The sequence below is a fragment of the Peromyscus californicus genome, unplaced genomic scaffold (genome assembly GCF_007827085.1).
Source record: "Peromyscus californicus insignis strain IS unplaced genomic scaffold, ASM782708v3 Scaffold_9__1_contigs__length_137607984, whole genome shotgun sequence".
Taxonomy (NCBI): Eukaryota; Metazoa; Chordata; class Mammalia; order Rodentia; family Cricetidae; genus Peromyscus; species Peromyscus californicus.
The window spans coordinates 16,350,202-16,356,561 of NW_026294617.1; the positions used below are offsets into that span (position 1 = coordinate 16,350,202).

Sequence of the window (6,360 nt, forward strand, 5' to 3'; positions counted from 1 at the left end):
AGGAAAGAAATTCTTAAAACATAAAATGCCTACCAAAAATAAATACTGAATGTGACTATATTAAAAATCAACATTTAAGGAAAAAAATAACGTAATTAAGGCAATGTACAAAGAATACCAAGAATAAGCCACAGACAATTTCTGAAACAAATCTTACCCAGAAAGAAATATTCAAGAAACCTAATGGTGATGGGTGGAAGAACCAAAGAAACTTTTTAGAGACAAGAAACACAAATGCTTCATAAACATCAAGCCATTTTTTATTTCATTAGTAATCAGGAAAATGAAAATTGCATTTATCATATTAGTAAAATTTCAGGCATTTGCTAGTTAACAGTACTTCTCATCTCCTTTCCGAGTTGAGGGATTTCCCCCTTTTCTTGGTTAATTGCTCTAGCTGTGGCTTCCTGTAAAGACCAGAAGTGGCAAGGGTGTCTGTCATTGTCTTGAGGTGGGTTCCAGCCCAGACTGGGTGCTGTAACCACCCAAGACACAGGGTGGACAAAGGGAGACATCTTCACAGCTCCACCACCTCTGATTCCCTAAGATTTTCACTTCCTACAGAGTACATTTCTCAAAATAGTACCAATTCATAAGTTTGAAAACATTTCTAAATGAAAAGGTCAATAGTTAACTTCAGTAATGAGGAACTTTGTTTGCAAGGAATTTCCAGTCGCTGGAACTTGTCAGTTACTATAATTTTTAGCAGAACTGGCCCTCTGTACCATTTTACGTTCCATCTGCCCTTGCCCTGTAGGGTCCACTGGTTGCATGGAGCTGTGCATTCCACTTCAGTGTGCATCTTGGGCTCTGCCCTGGGTTTCTGGAGCTTTCCCTCCCCATTCTCACTATCTTCTATTAAAACAACCCCCTACATCTCACATACAGAAGACCTTCTCTTAACTGATAACTCCAGAGAGAGGAAGTTACACTTCTTGATGGCAAAAAAAAATGCATATCCCCTTTAAAATAGCATCAATTGGGGTTTGCGAGGCGGTTCAGTGGTTAAGAGCACAGGATGATCTTCCAGGGAACCTAGGTTCAATTCCTATCACTCACGTGGCAGCTGGCAAACATATGTAACTCCAGTCCTAGGGCATCCATTACCCTCTTCTGACCTCTGGGAACACTGCACACGTGTGGTGCAGACATATACATGCAAGCAAAACACTTACACACATAAAATTTTAAAAACTTCTAATGAAATTAAATACCAAGGGAAGAGACTAATAGAAAAATAATGAGAAGTGATGTGGTTAAACAGGCCTTTCGCCATTTTGCAAATCACACATTTGTACCTATCTACTCTCCCTCTACAAAAGTTTGCCTTAGTAGAACAATAAGCAGGGCTGGAGCAGGGAGAAGAAAAACACAATAGAGACTTTTAAAAAGCATCTCTCAAGGACCTAACACTGACAGGGTATTAATATAATAGTCATTACACAAGAAAGAGCAATCTTAACAAGTCTTGCTACATCAAAGAAAGACAGTAAAGGCAGTTAACATGAGAACTGAGCTACTCTCCAAGAGTCACTCTGTCACAGCAAAAGAGCCACTTCCTTCCCTTGGTTGTCACCTCCCGGGTAGACTACGAAAGTCTTTGTTCTCTCCATTTGCCTGTCACCTCAGAAGTGTCCAAGGCAAAACAAAATGAACATGTTCCCTGATGGCTCAAACCAAGCCTAAACCACACGCATGTATGTGTATATCTGTGTGTGCATCCGGTTGTGTGTATATGTGTGTGCATATTTGTGTGTGCATCTGGTTGTGTGTGTATTTGGTTGTGTGTGTGCATCCAGTTGTGTGTGTGTGTGTGTGTGTGTGTGTGTGTGTGTGTGCATTTGATTGTGGGTGTGTTTGTGTGTGTGGATCTGGTTGTGTGTGTGTGCATCTGGTTGTGTATATGTGTTCATCCAGTTGTGGGGGGGGGCAGTGTGTGTTTGCAGGGGCTGGAGCAGGGAGATAGCAATCTCTACTTGCATGCAGCTCATGTTGGGGACAGCTGTACAACTGCAGGAAAGAAGCACAGATCTTATACTTCCCTCTCTTCCTCTCAGCTGCACCTCATTACTCAACAGGGAGACCTCTCAGTAGTGACTGTGCTTTTTGTCTTTCCACGTTAAAGGCACAGCTCTGGGGTTCCAAAACTCAGCACCTCCTTTCAGATGCATGAATTGGTCAGCAGTGCTTTGTGTTGTGTCAAGAGAGAACGGCTTCGTCTCATCACTTTGGCTTTTATGAGCTAAAGCTGGAAATAATGTTCTACTTAATTTCTCTTCATGACATTTTCCTACCACTTTTCAGATCAATAAAACAGGATGAAGTTGACAATTTTCTTCTAAGAATTTATATCAAGGATGCTGTTAGGAATGTCCCCATCCTAAAGCAAACTTTCATCTTTGTGCCTACTCACTGGACTCGGGCTGCTCATTCAATAATTCACTCAGCAGAAGATAGTAACAGACCATCTGCCACCACCATGCCAGCAGAAGATAGTAACAGACCATCTGCCACCACCATGCCCTGGGTGAGGGCCAAGTCTATGCCTCTCCTTCAGTGCTCAAGAAATGGTTCAGCCTTTCATTTCCCTCCTTCCTATGTCTATTTTTAACCTTTATTGTTTTTTAAGTCAATTTCCTATCAATGCTTCTTCATCACAAGCAAAGAGAAAGTTACTTTACTGGGATTTTTCATCCTAGAAACCCTTACATATACATATGTGTTGTGGAATATTATTTTAACTGGGCAAAGATGTATTATATATGTTTATCCTGTGGAATATTACTTTAACTATGTAAAGGTATGTTACATTTCTTTATGCTGCATTTGTTTAATGATGTAAGGATGTGTGTATAATTATGTAAAGATGTGTTGCATTTGTTTCACATTGCCCACCTAAGGCACCTTATTGGTCTAATAAAGAGCTGAAAGGCCAATAGCTAAGCAGAGAAAGGATATGTGGGGCTGTCATGCAGAGAGAATAGGAAGAGAAATCTAGACTCGAGAGAGAAGACAGGAGGAAAGAAGAGAGGAGAGAAAGAGAGGGACATGCCCAGAGACAGAAGACAGACAGCAGCCAGGCAGAAGACAAGAGAAGCAGTGTAAAGTAAGATATGCAAAAAGAAAGTAAAAAGCTCTGAGATAAAAGGTAGATAAAGAGAAACAGGTTCATTTAAGTTAAAAAAGCTGGCCAGAAATGAGCCTAAGCTAGGCCAGGCATTCATAACAATAAGAAGACTCTGTGTCATGATTTGGAAGCTGGTTGGTGACCCAAAAGAAAAAGCCTGGTGCACATATGTGAGAATATCTAGGGTTCCCCAACCCCGATGCCTCAGCAGCAACACTACAATTCTCAGATTGAATTTTGAAGTTGAACCAAGAGTAACATTATACAATAATCTATCAAAGAATGAAAGTACAGTATTTCTATGTAGCTGCAAAATTCCTTGGGTATGCATAACAGATTAAACACTACGTGACTATTTTTAGAATTGCTACCCTCAAGACTGAGGCCAACACTAGCAGTTCAGTCCCATAGCCAGGTAGACCTTGCCACACCTACTGGAGTGACCGATCTCCAGCTATCCTGTGCCTGGGCTTCTTCTGCCCAGGGTCCATGCTCAGACATGGGAATGAAAAGCAGCAGCAGCTGTTCCAACAAATTCCCTGAGTAACATTTGCTAAATGGATCCCAACCAGACAGAAGCGGTGGATCAGTTCCCAGGGACAGTTGACCACAAACTGGGTACATAAAGCCACACACATTTCTCATGGCTCTTAAGGCCAGAAGCCCCATCAGTTTCATGAAATCGGGGCACAGGGAGGACTACACAATGGCTAGAGGCTCCAGAGACATCTGTTCCTTGCTTCTAAGCTTCTGATGTTGAGGAGGGATACTCCTCTAGCTTACACTTCTTGTCTTGTGACCATGATACTCTGAACTTCTCGTTGTGGTCAAGTGGCCTTCTGCTTCCTTCTCATAAGGGGACATATTGTTAGTTACATTTTGAATGATCTGTTATCATAATACCCTTAATCTAGTACCTTCTGTAAAAGTTTGTTGTTGTCAAAAAAAGTAAACACGTAATATTTCCAGTCTCCAGGGGGTAGCATTTGGGCATCCTTGTGGAAGCATTGTTGAGCCATTCATGACAGGCAGATTGTAGATGCCATCATCAAAAGAACAAAATGGACAAAATTGGAAGATGGATGGCTATACACATGGTTATCTCTGTACAGTGAGATTTATTCAGCAGTGAAAAAGAAGCCATAGGAAACACATAGAAGAACTTGAGGTAAGTGTTAATGAGTAGAAAAAGTCAAGGTAAAAATGCTACAATCCATATGATTCCAGTCATAGGAAATTCTGGAAAACCGAAACAAAATTCAGTAAGAGATCAGTGGCTGGCCAGTGGTTGGGGAGGTGGGAAGAGTGGAGGGAGGCAGGGGTGATTTTTAGGAAAGCAGACTTCCCCTGGATGATCCTGTAATCACTTATGTATATAATTACACATGCCAAAACCCCTGTGACATAAAGGGTGAGCCCAGATATGAATACTTTTCCTTAGTTAATAATATTGTCACATAATATTTTTTGTTTTTTTTTCAGTTTGCCTTTCTTTACTTTATTTGTGCTAGACTGTGCAAAACCAGACGTTAGCAACCTGCCTTGTTGCTTTGTTTAGAATATTCCATCTTACTTCCTTTGATTTTATTTATTTATTTTTTATAAAAAGGTTGGAACCCGGTCCCTTATCGTGATTGAGTCCATTTTTCCAAGATGTCACCGTTGGAGATAATAATTTAAGTGTTTCTGGAGTGGAAGAAGTCTCTCTCTTCCTAGTGGGAGGTCTTCTTTGCTCCTTTTCCAAACTTGCATCAAGACTGAGACCCAGGAATACCAGCACAGTGCCCACCCACTGCATGGAGCTGATGGGGTTGGCGAAGATCACAGAAGCCAAGATGGTGAAGAACTTCCGTGTTGTGGTGATGATGGAGCATGTCAGGGGACCAAAATACACAACTGTCATGAAGATAAAGCTCTGACCCAGGGCACTGGTCGGACCAAAGAGTAGGATGTTATAGATGATGGTCAGGTACCTCTCAGTGAAGCTTAGGAACTCTCAGAGTTCCCCGGTGAACAGGATCCCAGGACCAAGAAGCAATGTGGACCAAAGGTTGATGTGGTTGGAACATGTTTGGTAATGAGCCCACATATGGTACTGAGAAAACCTGTCAGTCCATCCAGGGTCAGAGATAAGAGCAGAAGCAGCTCTCCAAAGCCGACTGTGTGCTCTTCTACCCCAACCGTTTTCTTGGGCTTATACATGAAAAGAGCTACACCAGCCACAATTAGCAACACACACAGGTACTTGGCCACTGGGTACTTCTTCTTTAGGAGGGTCACCCCAAGGAGCGTAACTGGGATTGGCTTGCAGGATTTACCGAGGACCTGAGTTGGATAGTTGACAAACTGTAGTGCTGAGTTGCTGGAGACCATGGCACCCACATAGGAGACAGAGCAGGGAGCATAGAGCCAGGTCCGAGTATGATCCACCCTGGCAGCGTCAAAAAACTGGATCAAGATCTTGGCAAACATAGCATTGATCACGCACTGGGGATGAAAACCAAAGTTAAGGCAAAGGTGAACATCTCCTGTTTGGGTCCTTCCCCATACTTTCCTTTTGTTAGCTTCTCCTGTAGGATCCCATAGTAGAAATAGCAGACAAAGACACCTGTAGCAGGAATCCTAAAAGTTCTTATTAATAATATCAAACCTGAGGCCAGTTATTGGGGTGAAAGCTGAAGATCAGAGAAGCAGAACAAGCCACAGCCACCTCACCTTGTCAGTTCCTCAGCTGATTCTGTTTCCTCAGACTGGATGCCTCTGAGTCCTCATCCAGAATGAATCTCAGCTGAACTGCTGCTCCAAAGCCTGAAACCTTAACCAGCTAAAAGCTTCTGGTCTTCACGCCTTATATATCTTTGTGTTTTTGCCTTCATTTCCTGGGATTAAAGGCTCACTTCTTGGGATTAAAGGCATGTGTCACCATGCCTGGCTGTTTCCAATGTGGCCTTGAACTCCCAGAGATCCAGAGGGATTTCTACCTCTGGAATGCTAGGATTAAAGGTGTGAGTGCCACCATTTGCTAGCCTTTGTATCTAGTGGCTGTTCTGTCTCTGACCCCAGATAAGTTTATTAGGCTGCACAATATTTTGGGGAACACAATACTACCACAGACACCCAAGAAGCACAGTGGCAGGCGCAGCCGGTCAGGCACCAGGGATCTGCTAGCGGCTATGAGACACAGGCTCTGAGTGGCCAGAGACCCACTCAGAGCAGGTAGCGGTAGTGGCAGC

At 42.8% G+C, this 6,360-nt stretch overlaps 1 pseudogene; it reads right to left on the minus strand.

Annotated features, from left to right (window-relative positions):
- Nucleotides 1-4,695: 4,695 nt before the first annotated feature.
- On the minus strand, nt 4,696-5,730 carry LOC128105291 (solute carrier family 35 member B1-like; annotated as a pseudogene).
- Nucleotides 5,731-6,360: the final 630 nt, after the last annotated feature.